The sequence below is a fragment of the Camelina sativa genome, chromosome 4 (genome assembly GCF_000633955.1).
Source record: "Camelina sativa cultivar DH55 chromosome 4, Cs, whole genome shotgun sequence".
Taxonomy (NCBI): Eukaryota; Viridiplantae; Streptophyta; class Magnoliopsida; order Brassicales; family Brassicaceae; genus Camelina; species Camelina sativa.
Window position 1 is genome coordinate 7777797 of NC_025688.1, and position 16531 is coordinate 7794327.

Below are 16531 nucleotides of genomic sequence, written 5' to 3' on the forward strand. Positions count from 1 at the left end.
CTTTAAAAATCTGTTTTTGCGTTTATGCTAATTTTTTTGAAAAAAAAAAACTTTGGTGATATTTTTTAAAATACATTAATTGTGATATTTTAGAATGTGCTATTTCAAAGAATTACTCCAAATATAATGCATGATATAATTATAGCCAACTTTTATATTTGTATTTTTTTCTTATAAATTTCGTAAACAATATTGATAGAATTATCTTTAGGGGGTATTCGATGTTTTTACGGCCCCGTGAAAAGAATATGACATAGTCTTCAGCTGTTGGATCCATCTTCTTGTTTTGAAGCTAAAAGCTACTGTCTAGTGTGTGGCGTATAGGGTCTATGGTGCTTCTCATTAATTCTTCTATATGCTAAATTAGGTACTACTACAGTACTACTTCTATAGTTTACTATTAATTCAAACACGTGTTGCGAATATCGTATCTGGTAGTTTTTTTTTTTCTTTTCTTTTTGGACAAATCTGGTAGATAATTTAGAAATCTTATCTAGGCGCAATCCAAGTTATTGCAATATGAAAAGTCTCAAGACACGTACGTACATATGTATGGTTGAAGTAACTTTTTGCGATTTAGGAAGTCTTTACACCAGATATAAAAAGCCAAAAACCAAAAGAAATGTGGCTACAATATATATGATCCATATATATCTAACTCACCCCTTTTGTGTTTATAATTAAAATATGTCTAACTAACGCCATTACTTATATCAATCTTTTGATTTAATTATAAATAACTACCGTCACACTTATCAACTCACTGGATTAAACATGTTTGAAAAGGGTCTGATAAAGAAAGAAGAAAACATGTTTCAAGAGGAGAAGAGAAAGACAAACTATGGAGCACTTTGCTTGGTTTGCTTCTTTTGTTGTTTCTTTGCATTCCAATTCATAAAACTTGTAACAACACAACCTTCAACATAAACATCTTCCATTTCCGTTGTTGATAGCCCAATCTCCGCCAATAAGCTCTCTGACAGGAGAGAATTGTGGAGAGTTAGTCAACCGTCTACGTATTGTCTCAAAATCGAATACTTCACAAAACTCGCCACTTCACCGAACGTCGAGAAGTACAAATCCCGTCCTTTTCAATCCGGTGGATACAACTGGAACATATTCTTTTACTTTACGGTTTTGTGCATTTCCTTGCATCTCAAGTTACAAAGACACATTTGATAGTGAGAGTATATATATTCATTTGCAAACAGGACATTTATTGTCTATCCTAAAGGAAACGTTAAGGATGGTGCTCCAGCTGATTGGGTTTCAATGTACGTCCAAACAGACAATTCAGCACTACTTAACTCTCCTAAAGAAGTTTACGCAGAAGTAAAATTCTTTATTTATAACCGGAAAGAGGACAAGTACTTCACATATCAAGGTACATCCTTACGCCCTTTTCGTACCTTTTTCTCCTATAATCTCTAGTGAATTTATCAAAATTTCATTGCAAGCTGTACACAAAATCACAAGGGCGGCCATCACAATCGCTTAAAATAGTTTATGGTAAAATTAATATGGTAAAATTAATATTGGCGATGATGGTTTTACCTAATTTCAAATGCCAAAATTTTCATTTTAAAATACACAACCTCAAACTTTTGTCTGGTACACAGAGACGGATGCAAAACGCTTTTTTCTGTCCAAACCATACTGGGGATACGGTAACGTTAGATCCTACGGCGATGTAGCCAATCCAGATGCTGGTTGGCTTTTCGATGGTGACAGTGTTTTATTCGGTGTCGACGTATTTGTCACTGAAGTTTTTAACAAAAATGGAAGTGTTCTCCTTCACTAAGAGTTTGCATAACCACCATCTCAAATGGACGATACCCAACTTCTCCTCACTAGAGCAAAAAGTCTATCTATCTAACATGTCCGTGATCGGAGGAAGAAGCTAGTGAGTTCCTTCATAAGTCATAACTGGTCTAAGTAATATGATTTAATAAAAATTTAACTATTTTCCTATGTATAACTCTTAGGGCTCTGAAAATGTATCCAAGAGGCGATGGAGAAGGACAGGGTAACTCGTTGTCAGTATATGTTATTGCGCCTGATATTAAGCCTTATGAAAGAGTTTACCTAAAAGCTAAAGTACGAATTATAAATCAGAAGGACTCTAAAGATATGGAGACGAAAGGTAAATATAATATAAAGCTACGAATTATAGTGTGACAAATGTTACTTTGATAATATTGTTTCTTCAGATTTAACCATTCTTTTGTCACTATCTTATCGACAGTCGAAAGCTGGTCGGATCAAGCAAGTAGTTGGGGATTCCAGAGGTTTGTATCGTTTGCTGATCTGCAGGATACTTCTAAAGGTCTTCTCGTGAATGATACATTGAAGTTAGAGGTCGAATTTGAAGACTTATCTAACACTAAATACTTCCAAGTTAAGTTTTTGCCTTATGCGAACTACCAGTCGAACTGGAGAGCTTTGAACACGACCAGAGAACCATACCGAAGCTTCTTGGATTAGTCAACCAAATTCACATATTTATGTTTTTAATTTAAGTGTGTTTTCTGTTAATAATTGGAGGATTGGTCTTCCTAAGGTATCAACCACTATTCCCAATCATCCATGCTTTTTGTGTGCTTGTTTCCTAATTAAATAAATGAAAACCAAGAATAAAGGCAGTCTTCATCTACTTACCATTGAAAAACTCTTGATCTTACTTAAACTAACATAAGATTCAACAATGACTGTAAAACAAAACTTCTAAAATCAACTTGGAAATAAGTTTGCCTATCATAGTAATTTGAAATACTAAAAAGTTTATCACCAAAATGAACTTCATGTTCCTAGAAGTACACAACCTATTTTTGTATACTATATAATTTTTATAGGTTGGTTACAAAATAGGTTGTAGATTAAATATAGGTTGGTTACAAAAAAAGTTATAGATTAACTGGTCAATCCGTCGGCTATATGAATACACTTAAAAATATCTCAACTCATTTTAAAGAAAATATTTTAATGATTTATACAATTTCCAAAATAAAATATTTAGTATTCCATTTATTGTTACAAAATGTATACTGTTAGACGTAAATAAAAATAAAATCTTGGCAATTTATCACACTTAATCGTGATTTCCGAAATCTTATCGTGTAGTTTAAAATAAATCTTACCTAAGTACGGCTCATATTAAAAAACTTTTGCCAAACATGTTCAAAAATTAAAATAAAAACAAATAACAAACATAACCATTTCTCATACATAAAATTGCAAAATTAACAATATAAAACTTACAAAATAAGTGTTTTTTCAAGTCATCATATTTAGCATATGAGATTTTATTGCATAATGTTTTATCCAAAAAACTTTTAAAAACAATTATATAAATTATATTTTATTCTAAAATTATAATATAAATAAAATGAATTTCAATCCGTGCTCTAGCACGTGCGTTAATCTAATTCTATTATTTATATGGTTATTTATTCTATGATACATAGAGATCTACCAAGCTAGTTGTACAGTTTATGTAATTAAGTTAGGTAACGAATCCATACTCTTCTTTCATTGCAGCGTTAACGATCATCAATAAGCAAATCAAATTACCAATATGGCAATATCTAATACAACAAGGAAATAAATAAGAAGTAAAAGGAAACGTCTCCCCAACTTTGCTCATGATGGTGAGAAAGGGATCCGATGCAGCCAACGCGGGAGAACAAACGGGATAAAGAATCTGTCATAGACGGCTTGAAATGGGTTCAAGTCTCCAGCGAAGCTCAAAATGTTACCATGGCTACTATGTTCCAAGTTGTTGTGAATCCAAAGCTTTCCTTCGTTGAAGTTAGCAGATACCAAACAGTTATGCATCCTGCTCCACAGGTATATAGTACTGACATCAAATGGGTTTGTAGCCACCGGGAAGTATTTGCTACCGTCCTTATTGCAATCCATGGAGATTTCAGATACTAGTTGCCATTCACCGCTCTCTAACCTCTACAGACATAAATTATTCGCTGGGGTTTTATAGACGATGTTCATATACATTAGAGATCCTTGAGAAGTTGTGCAAACTCGGTGTTCGTTCAAGCTAACGGTGTCACACAAACCAACACCGGGCTACGGATAATGAGGATGTTAGAGTGATGGAACTCCAAGAGCCCATCTCAGATGAATATATATGCAACTTTGGATCATCTACGTCACTTTTATCCATGTAAACAACTTTGTACCCCAAAAGGATACCGTTTTCGATTCTTGTGATCCAAAGTCTCTGAATAGTTCTTCTGTATGAGGATGAGAATGAGACTGAGGAGGGATCTCAACATATTTTCGTGAATTCGGGTCGGATTAGCCACATATAGTAGCTTACATTATGAAAATACCCTAAACTAGCACTAAATCAAGTTTTATCGACAACTATAGCATACATTCCATAAATTTCCAAAGTAACACTATTTAACATATTAAAATATTTAANATTTTCTTTTTTTTTTTTTTTTTTTTTTTTTTTTTTTTTTTATGTTGGGTTCTCAATTTCACATTTAGGTTATAGTTTGGAGGGGTAGAGTTTAGTATTTTGAATTTAATTCCAAATGCCTTACATTTAAAACACACAATCTTAAACTTATGTCTGGTACAAAGAGACGGATGCAAAGCGCTTTTTTCTGTTCAACCCATCTTGGGGATATGGTAATGTTAGACCCTACTGATATGCTCAAGTTTAACCCTGAGCTACTCTCTCAAATTAAGAGATCAATTGTAGTACTTAGGGATCAAATCCACAAAGATTTTAGATTCACACAATAGATTTAATAATTTTTTAATTATGCTAAACCAAAATATTGTAATTAAATTGCAAGATGAAACAGAAATAAAGAGTTGTAAAATTCAGAAAGAATAAACGCTAGACCTAGGGAAATTCTGAGGAAATCATGGAAAATCAGATCAATTAATTAAGCAAGCAGGATTCAACAATTAAGCACCGTTCTTTAACTCTAAACACAATTGTAAAATAAATCAGTTCTCACTACAAATATTATCTAAGTTTTAAAACCCGGAAATCCAAATCTCTTTGCAAAATTCAAGTTAAAAACCAGCAATAAAATCAAGTTTAGATAAGTTCACAAAATTACTAAATCAAATTTCTTTGCAAGAAGTAATTTTGCTCACCAAAGGTTTTTGTCAGAAAAATCAATTATATTCTCATATCAATCAATAATCCTAAGATCTAAATCCAGATGACTAATCAAAGATCTAGCATTAAGAACAACCTATGGTGAAGAACAAGAAAGATAATGAATCCAAACAATTAATCAATCTAACAATCCATGAAATCTCTAATGAGAAACCCTAAACCTAACAAGCACATCTACTCAAACATAATTGTAAAAACACAAATCATGAATAAAATAGATTGCATTAAGAGATTAAAGGAAAAAGAAAAGGAGTTCTGAATCTTCTCCGAAGGATTCTTGATTCTTCAGGATTCTTGATTCTTCTCTCCAAAAGCTCTCTAAAATTCTCTCCTGGTTTTCTCTCAAAAAGTTTGCAGGAAAAATAAAGCTTAGGTCTAAACAATGACTATAAAAATCCTATTTATATTCATAAAACACGTCCATAGACTAATGATGCAAATATGAAAAACTTTGGGGCATTTCTGTAAATCTTCAAAACTTGTGAGAAAACTTCCAATTTCGTCTTTGGCTCTGTGTCGATCGATGCCGTCAGTTGCATCGATCGATGCTTACTTCTGAATTCGTCTCTCAACTTCATAGCTCAGCCTCAATGCTTAATTAAGCTCCAAATCTTCCTATTTAGCTCCATTATGCTCTCATCCATGCTAAATCTTATAAAGATTCAAAAGACTCTAAAAATACCAAAAAGACTCTATAAATAAGACTTATATCATAGCTAAAAAAAACTAAAAACCATGATATGTCACCTACTATTACGATAGATGGTTCAAACCGGTTATCCCAGTAAACCAAGATTAATTCTGGTTTATTGTTTAGTATAAATACTTGAGGATCAACATTAATTGGTTTTAACGTCTTGTAACAAACTTTCTAATCAGATTAATTGGTTTACCGTTTCTTCTTGTTATCACGATTTGTGATTTGTGTTTTCGGATCTTGTTTCTGATTCTGATTCTTTTGATTTCTCTTTGATTGACCTTTGGGTGAACGGATCTTGTTCCAGTTTTAGCTCCGATTTCTTTTTTTTTCATTGAAATTTCTTTAATCATCTCATATAATGAGTTCATCAGCTCCTACGCCGCTTTCTCCAAACAATCGACCACCACCGCCGCCTATTACGACTAAGCAATCACGTTGTGCAACATATCAATATGCTAATATCTATTCTTTGCAGATTACTGATCATGCCGGCTTGGTTCTTGTTTCAGATCGTTCATCTACGGCTTCGGATTTTCATTCTTGGCGTCGCTCGATGTGGATGAGTTTAAATATTAGGAACAAGCTGGGTTTTATCAACGGTACGATTACTAGACCTCCGGAAAATCATAGAGATTATGATGCTTGGACTAAATGCAATGATTTAGTGTCCACTTGATTGATGAATTCGGTTGATAAGAAGATAGGTCAGAGCTTGCTTTTTATACCTACTGCTGAAGGTATTTGGAATAATTTGGTCTCTCGTTTCAAGCAAGATGATGCACCATGGGTATTTGCTATTGAACAGAGACTTAGCAAGATTGAGCAGGGTTCAAATGATGTTTCCACCTACTATACTGATTTACTTACGTTGTGGGAATAACACAAAAATTATATTGATCTGCCAGTCTGCACTTGTGGAAGATGTGAGTGTGATGCTGCAGTTAAATGGGAGCGTTTACAGCAGCGTAGTAAAGTGACAAAGTTTCTTATGGGTCTAAATGAGAGTTATGATCAGACCAGGCGTCACATATTGATGTTAAAACCTATACCTACGATTGAGGAAGCTTTTAACATGGTAACTCAGGATGAGCGCCATAATCATGTCAAGGCTCTTACTAGGGTGGATAATGTTGCTTTTCAGACTGTTTCTCAAGCAGATGGTGATATGGAAAGTGCGTATGTTGCAGCTTATAATACGATGAAGTCTTATCCGAAGCCTGTTTGCACACATTGTGGAAAGACAAGACATACCATACATAAGTGTTTCAAGCTACATGGCTTTCCTCCAGGATATAAAGCTAATTCTATGGGTTACAACTATAAGGGAAATGGTCAGAATCAGTTTCAACCGCATATGCCAGTCTCTCAATTTCAACCTCGCATGATGCAGACAAAGCCTCAGATGCCAATGGCTCCCTATGATGCAATACAGAAGGCTAATGCTATTGCTAATGTCTATTCAGAGAATATTGGTTACTCGGATTATGGTTTACCTTCCAATGATGCTACTGCTAATGCAGCTTATATGCCTTCACAAGGAGTTTCTTATGGAGTGAGTGATGGTAATACTCTGAAGGTTCAAGATTTCACACCACAACAGATACAACAGCTTATATCTCACCTTAAGAGTCATGCACAACTTTCAAAGACTGTGACTACGTCTAGTATGCCTCATACTGCGGCTGCAACTATCTCTGAATTTGGTTTAATGACTCAGAATTCGTGTTCTGGTACCGTTTCTTTTCCTTCTACTAGTCTTAAATATAGAGATAATACTCTAATCTTTCAAGAACACACCCTTTCATCTCTTCAGAAAGTTCTTCCTCATGATGCTTGGATAATGGATAGTGGGGTTCTAGTCATGTTTGTTCGGACCTAGCAATGTTTAGTGAGTTAACTCCTGTGTCTAATACTATGGTTACACTACCGAATGGTGCTAGGGTTGCTATCACTCATATAGGTAGAATATGCATTACATCAACATTGATATTGCACAATGTCTTACATGTTCCTGATTTTAAGTTCAATTTAATTAGTGTTAGTTGTTTAGTGCAAACATTGTTGTGTTATGCTCATTTCTTTCCTGCCTGTTGTTTCATTCAGGAACTTTCTCAGAGCTTGATGATTGGGAGGGGTAAATTGTTTAACAACTTATACATTCTGGAAACAGAGCAACTATCCCTCTCACCATCTTCTCCTGCGGTTTGTTCTTTTGATGGTTCTGTCTTGGAAGATGGAGTTCTTTGGCACCAACATTTGGGGCATCCATCTCTATCTGCTTTACATAAATTTGTTAGTCATATTCCTTCTTTGAAATAAAAAATCATTAGATGTTCTGCAATGTAAAATCCGTCCTTTAGCAAAACAAAAGAGATTAGCGTTTATTTCACATAATAATCTAGCTGAAAAACCTTTTGATCTTGTTCATCTTGACATTTGGGGTTTTTTTAGTGTTGAGTCTGTTGAAGGTTTTAGATATTTTTTAACCTTGGTTGATTATTGTACTAGAGTCACTTGGGTTTATATTGCCAGAAATAAGAATGATGTTTCTACTATTTTCCAGCTTTTATTAAACTCATTTCTACTCAATATGATTCAAATATTAAATTTATACGTTCTGACAATGCCCTGAGTTAGCTTTCAATGACATCGTTAAAGAAAATGGAATAGTGCATTATTTCTCGTGTGACTACACACCACAACAGAATTCAGTAGTTGAACGTAAACATCAACACTTGTTAAATGTAGCTCGCTCTTTACTTTTTCAGTCTAATATTCCATTACAACATTGGAGTGATTGTGTTTTAACAGCTGTGTTCTGAATCAATAGGATACCATATCCTTTACTTGATAATAAATCTCTTTTTGAGCTTCTTCTTAAGAAATTACCTGATTATAGTCTATTAAAGTCTTTTGGTTGTTTGTGTTATGTATCAACTTACTCAAAGGATAGACATAAGTTTTCTCCTAGAGCTAAGCCATGTGTTTTCTCTTGGTTATCTTGCTGGTTTCAAAGGGTATAAAGTCCTTGATTTAGAGTCCAATTCCATTTCCATTTCCAGAAATGTTGTTTTTCAAGAAAACCAATTTCCTTTTAAAACAAGTGAACATCTTTCCTCCTCTGTTGATATGTTTCCTAATTATATTTTGTCTTTACCACCACCTCTACATTTTATTGATTCTGAGTGTGCTAGTGATTTTGAAAGCTCTTTGATTGATCATTCATCTGCATCAACATCTACTACATCTAATACGCATTTGAATTCGGGCACCATCGATACTGCAACTGAGCATAACACTGGGAGTGGTTCTCTGATAGTTACTAGGCCTAAACGAACTACTAAGCCCCCTAGTTATCTGTCTGAGTATCACTGTTCTTTAGTACCTTTTCCAAAGTCGTTTACTGAGGCTATGAAATTGAAGAAATGGAATGATGCAGCTAATAACGAGTTACATGCTCTTGAACTGAATAAGACTTTTGAGGTTCAAACACTACCTGCGGGTAAGAATGTTGTCGGTTGCAAATGGATCTTTACCATAAAATACAATTCTAATGGCAGTGTGGAGAGATACAAGGCTCGCTTGGTGGCACAAGGTTTTACTCAACAGGTGGGTGTAGATTACTTGGATACCTTCTCACCTGTGGCTAAGTTGACTAGTGTGAAGTTTATACATGGTCTTGCTACTAGACAGGGTTGGAGTCTCACGCAAATGGATGTTTCGAATGCCTTCCTCCATGGAGGTCATGAAGAGGAGATTTACATGCGTTTGCCTCCTGGTTATACACCTCCACTGAACACTACATTGCCTCCAAATCCAATTTGCCGTCTCCGTAAGTCCTTATATGGCCTTAAACAAGCCTCTCGCCAATGGTACAAACGACTCTCCTCTGTCTTACTTGGTGCGAATTATCTCCAGTCCCCAGCTGATAATACACTGTTTGTCAAAGAGGGAACTGGTGTTTTTGTTGTTGTGCTTGTCTATGTAGATAACATCATGATAGCAAGTGATAATAATAAGGCAGTGGAGAACTTAAAGGATCTATTAAAGTCTGAATTCAAGATTAAATACTTAGGTCCTGCTAGGTTCTTTTTAGGCTTGGAGATAGCTCGATTTGATACGGGAATCTCTATTTATCAGAGAAAGTATGCCCAAAATTTGTTGTCTGATGCTGGATTCCTCGATTGCAAGCCAAGCTCGGTTCTTATGGATCCTAATGTGCATCTCACTAAAGACATGGGTACACTTCTTCCAAGTCCGAAAGCTTACAGAGAACTAATAGGTCGATTGTTAGTTAACAATCACAAGACCTAATATTACCTTTGCAGTAAACCAATTAAGTCAGTTCATATCAGCTCCTTCCGATGTCCATTTGCAGGCTGCACATAAGGTTATACGCTATATCAAGGCTAATCTTGGACAGGGTTTGATGTATTATGCAGATACAGAGTTGTGCTTAAATGGTTTTGCAGATGCTGACTGGGGTACTTGCAAGGACACTAGACGATCAATTACAGGCTATTGCATTTATCTTGGTACTTCTCTTATATCTTCGAAGTCGAAGAAACAAGCCGTCACAAGTCGGAGCAGTACAGAGTCAGAATATCGAGCTATGGCACATGCGACTTGCGCAATCATCTGGTTACAACAACTTCTCAAAGACCTCCACGTCAAAGTTACATGTCCTTCGAAGTTGTTCTGCGATAACAAGTCTGCCCTTCATATTGCTATGAACCCGGTGTTCCATGAACGCACCAAACATATAGAGATTGATTGCCACACTGTTCGTGACCAGGTCAAAGCAGGTACATTGCGGACATTACATGTTCCAACCGAGAACCAAGATGCTGATATACTAACGAAGCCTCTCCAACCCGGTCCTTTCCATCATCTACTCAAGCTCATGTCACTATCAAGTCTTTATCTTCCAAACCAGACAGTTCGAAGCTAAACACTTGGGGGGGGAGATGTATTAGGATAGATGGTTCAAACTGGTTATCTCAATAAACCAAGATTAATTCTGGTTTACTGTTTAGTATAAATACTTGAGGATCAACATTAATTGGTTTTAACTTCTTGTAACAAACTTTCTAATCAGATTAATGAAACGGTGTTTCTCTCCTCCGATCGTTCTTCATCTTTTCCGGTTAATCGGAATTTAATACCTACGTTGACGTGGCCAATCCCGCTACTGGTTGGCTTTTTGACGGTGACAGTGTTATATTCGGTGTCGACGTATTTGTCACTGAAGTTTTTAACAAATGGGAAGTGTTCTCCTTCACTAACAATTTGCATAACCGCCTTCTTGAATGGACGATACCCAACTTCTCCTCTATGTATCTGACGTGTTCATGATCGGACGAAGAAGCTGGTGAGTTCCTCATAAGTTATAATTAAGTGATCTAAGTAAATATGATTTAATGAAAAATTTATAACTATTTACTATGTTCCTATGTATAACTCTTAGGGCTTTGACAGTGTATCCAAGTGGCGATGGGGAAGGACAGGGTAACTCATTGTCGTTATATGTTTATGCGGTTGGTGTTAAGCCGTATGAAAAGATTTACCTAAAAGCTAAGCTACGAATTATAGATCAGAAAGATTCAAAAGACGTGGAGAAGAAAGGTATATTATATGAGAAGGTTTTTTCTCAACTTTTTTTAATAACATGACATCTCTGACCTCATTCTTACTTTAATTCAAAACTATGGGTTAAAAAACTTAAATAGATTCATCTCAATTCCCTAGCAAACACCACATAAATTCATTTCAATTTTAATTCAAAACTATGGAGCAAAAAAGCCAAAAAAAATAGGCCGTTTTCTAGCCAACATGACTAATTAAAAAAGTTAAATATATTTTCTTTTCCATGTCTCTCTGCTTCTACGAATTTAGCATCATTTCGAAGCATCAACTACATAATCTGAGAAGGTATTAAAGTTTTACCTATGGTTGGTTGTCCCTCATTTCTTACATCATCACCAATTTTGTCACCGGCTTTATTCCTCTTTGATGACCTAAATGGTTAAAAACCACATTATTTATTATATAGAAGTACTCAGATTTATCTTCTTCTACCAAATCTTTAATTATTTTTGGTTTTTTAATTTAGTATTATTTCATAGCAAAAATCTTTATAGTTTACTTTTGTTAAAGAAAAAGTAATCTATTTTACAAAAATAGATTTAATCTATTTTGTTTTTACGATTTATAAAATTTTCACTTATTTTTTATCGCAACTGGAACTTTATTACTTAACTATTTTTTCGGTTTCACATGTCAATATTTACTATATATTAAAATATAATAAAGTAGAGTTGTGAGAAATTGTCATTTGGCACCCTCTATTTTTAAAACATGTGTCATTTTTTTCAATTTTAATGAAATAAAAAGACACATTATTGCTAATCTAAAACTAAATTTTCTACACACATTTTTTAAATTTGGGACATTTTATTTATTCAGTTTATCTAGATTTACATTTACTTCTTTCAACCAATTACCTTTATGACTTTATGTGTGGACATTTTCTTTTGTTCAAACTGTTCATGTTGCAATAATGCATATGACCAAATTAATTACAATTAATATGCTTTATAACTGTATTTATTGCCATGAATGTGATTACTCAGAATAATGTGTCAATGAAATTTCTTACAAACTTCAAACAATGTTTAGCTATATGTCTCTCTTTTCCCATCATTTCCCATGGTATTTTTTCTTAATATTATTTCTTATGAAGTTTTTTTTAAAAAACATGATGTCTTGCATTATGATGATTAACAGATTAATTTCTCTAGGACTATTTGATGAAATCGTTTACAAAGCCATGTTAATGTTTTTTTTTTTGGGTATCAGAGTCTTGTCAATATTTATTAGCCTCTTTCAAAGGATTATGTTTTATGATAGTGATTTAAAGTTTTTGCATTGTTTTGTAATATGATTTTTGTAACTTTCAAACTATAGTTGGAAGTCTTAAGTGATGAAGATGAGCCTAATGCTTGACTCCTAAAGCACAATCTCTTTGGCTTTGAACATTCACTCATAATATTATAGTTGTAAGTCCCTTAGATTTCTCCTCTTAAGTCCTCTGATCTTCAACTACAATATATTCCCAAGTTTATGTTTTCTAAATTTGCTTTGTTTTTCATTTTTAAAAGTTCTTTATTCCCATTACAAAAAAAATATTTTACTTTGCATATTGATAAAAAGATTGAGCCTAATTTAACCGTGTAATGCATATATAAATGGTCAAAAGATCACATATTTCTTTATGCCTCTTTGGAATAACTTCCCAAACTTTACAACATCCTTTTGCATTACACGGAAAAATATTACAGAGACCTATTGTAATATATACACATATTGTAACCTCGATACTTTCATCAAAGACATATGTCAATTAAAAGTAGTCTAAATTATAGTAGATTAACATGTACAAAAACAAAACTACTTTTCTATCGCATTGGTATTGTTTGAGTTGCCAAACATAACTCATGTCTATTTTCCTGTAACCCTTACTCCATCCGTCATTATGCCAAAAAAATCTTATACAATTTCCTATGGTTATCTATATTTTTATATTTTACATTTAGGATATAATTTTGAAGAGATATGGTTTAGTATTTAGATTATAAGATTAAAAGCATGATGCTATTTTAGTATTTTTAGAATTTAGAAATGATTTACTAAATTTAAAACCAAAACTTATTTTTAACACACTTCATAGTTATAAACTTATAAATGTATGTTTTTAAATTCTTTTCAAGGCATATATAAATAATATTATGAACATTTCATATATAATTTACAATGAAATTTTATTTTACATATAAAATATTTGATTTTATAACCCACACATCGCGTGGGTAACTTTCTAGTAGATATATATAGTTGTGTGACTAACAGTTGAAAGCTGGTCGGATCAACCAAACAGTTGGGGATTCCAGAAGTTTGTACCGTTTGCTGATCTTAAGAATACTTCTAAAGGTCTTCTCGTGAATGATACATTGAAGATAGAGGTTGAATTTAAAGAGTTCTCTAACGTCGAGAAGTACAACTGGTACAAATTCTTTTATTTGACCGTTTTGTGCATTTCCTTGCATCTCAAGTTACAAAGACACATTTGATAGTAAGAGTATATATATTCATTTGCAAACAGGACATTTATTGTCTATCCAAAAGGAAACGTTAGGGATGGTGCTCCAGCTGATTGGGTTTCAATGTACGTCCAAATAGACACTTCAGCACTACTTAACTCTCCTAAAGAAGTTTACGCAGAAGTCAAATTCTTCATTTATAACCCGAAAGAGGACAAGTATTTTACATATCAAGGTACATCCTTATGCCCTTTTCCTACCTCTTTCTCCTGTAACATCTGCTTTCTTATATCTCTAGTGAATTTATCAAAATTTTATTGCAAGTTGTAGACAAAAAACACAAGGGCCATTGCCTAAAATAGTTAATGGTGAAATGAAAATTGGTTTTACTATATTGCTTTAAACAAAACAAAACAAAAAGCTATTAAAAATTTTAAAACTAAAACAACTGAGACGATGATGGTTTTACATAATTTCAAATGCCAAAATTTTCAATTAAAATACATAATCTCCAACTTATGTCTGGTACACAGAGACGGATGCAAAACGCTTTTTTCTGTCCAACCCATACTGGTGATACGGTAACGTTAGATCCTACGGCGAAGTAGCCAATCCAAATGCTGGTTGGCTTTTCGACGGTGACAGTGTTTTATTCGGTGTTGACATATTTGTCACTGAAGTTTTTAACAAAATGGAAGTGTTCTCCTTCACAAAGAGTTTGCATAACCGCCTTCTCAAATGGACGATACCCAACTTCTCCTCACTAGAACAAAAAGTCTATCTATGATCTAACATGTCCTATGTATAACGTCTCCTCACTAGAAGCTGGTGAGTTCCTCATAAGTCATAACTTTTCTAATTAGTATGATTTAATAAATATTTTAACTATTTTCCTATCTATAACTCTTAGGGCTCTAAAAGTGTATCCAAGAGGCGATGGGGAAGGACAGGGTAACTCATTGTCGTTAAATGTTATTGCGCCTGATATTAAGCCTTATGAAAAAGTTTACCTAAAAGCTAAAGTACGAATTATAAATCAGAAGGACTCTAAAGATATGGAGACGAAAGGTAAATCTTATATAAAGCTACGAATAATAGTGTGACTAATGTTACTTTGATAATATTGTTCTTTCAGATTTAACCATTCTTTTGTCACTCTCTTATCGACAGTCGAAAGCTTGTCGGATCAATCAAGCAGTTGGGGATTCCAGAGATTTGTATCGTTTGCTGATCTTAAGGACATTTCTAAAGGTCTTCTCGTGAATGATACATTGAAGTTAGAGGTCGAATTTGAAGACTTATCTAACACTAAATACTTTCCAAGTTAAGTTTTGCCTTGTGCGATCGACCAGTCGAACCAGGGAGCTTTGAACAAAACCAGAGAGCTTTGAACAAAACCAGAGAACCATACCGAAGCTACTTGGATTAGTCAACCAAATTCACATATTTTTTCTGTTTTTTTATTAAAGTGTGTATGTGTTAATAATTGGAGGATTGGTCTTCCTAAGGTAGGAGCCTATCTACCACTATTCCCAATTCTCCATGCTTTTTTGTGTGCTTATTTCCTAATTAAATAAATGAAAACCAAGAATAAAGGCAGTCTTCATCTTACTTAACATAAGATCCAACAATGACTGTAAAACAAAACTTCTAAAATCAACTTGGAAATAAGTTTGCGTATTATAGTAATTTGAAATACTAAAAATTTTCTCACCAAAATGAACTTCATGTTCCTAGGTTTCATGAGTTACCGTCCTTATTGCATTCCATAGAAAATTTCAGATACTAGTTTCCATTCACCGCTCTCTAACCTCCATATATATACTGTACATAGCTTATTCGCGGGGGGTTTTATAGACGATGTTCATATACATAAGAGATCCTTAAGAAGTGGTGCAAACTCTTCTAAATAATATATATCCACCTACGTCAGGGAATAATATAACAACTGCTTTCTTTGTTTAAGTTGTAGACGACCCAGTAAAGGTGTTCGTTCAAGCTAACGGTGACACACAAACCAACACCGGGCAACGTAAAATGAGGATGTTAGCCGGTCACAGATGAATAAATATGCAACTTTGTACCCCAAAATGACACCGTTTTCGATTCGTGTGACTAGTGCAAAGTCTCTGAATAGTTCTTCTGTAGGAGGATGCGATTGAGGATGAGGAGGGATCTTAACATAGTTTCGTGAATTCGGATTAGCCACCTATAGTAGGTTATATTATTAGAGATCGTATTAGCCAAACTCTGATGAGAATAAATCCTACATCGGTGTAAGCCTCGAACGTTTCTGTTATGAGAGAAGACATGTAAGAACCTGGAGATCGTGGAAGTCCCCAAATCTTGCATCCAAGTAAGCCATTACTTATTTCGGAGAGTCCCTGCACGATGAATGCTAGTTTTTGTGATGGTATGACAGGAAATGCTCTCGGAAATATTAACTTAGTTAGACCAAAATACTCAAAAGTAAAAACAAAACTAAGCCAAAAAGGTAAAACCATCCTACACCTCATTCCTCTTAGGAAATAAAAATAGATAGAAAAATTAATAAGAAGCAAGGAAACTCCT

General features: G+C 34.1%; 2 pseudogenes; both read left to right on the top strand.

The window, feature by feature from the left end:
- Nucleotides 114-15487, top strand: LOC104780063 (annotated as a pseudogene).
- On the top strand, nucleotides 11171-15342 carry LOC104783660 (annotated as a pseudogene).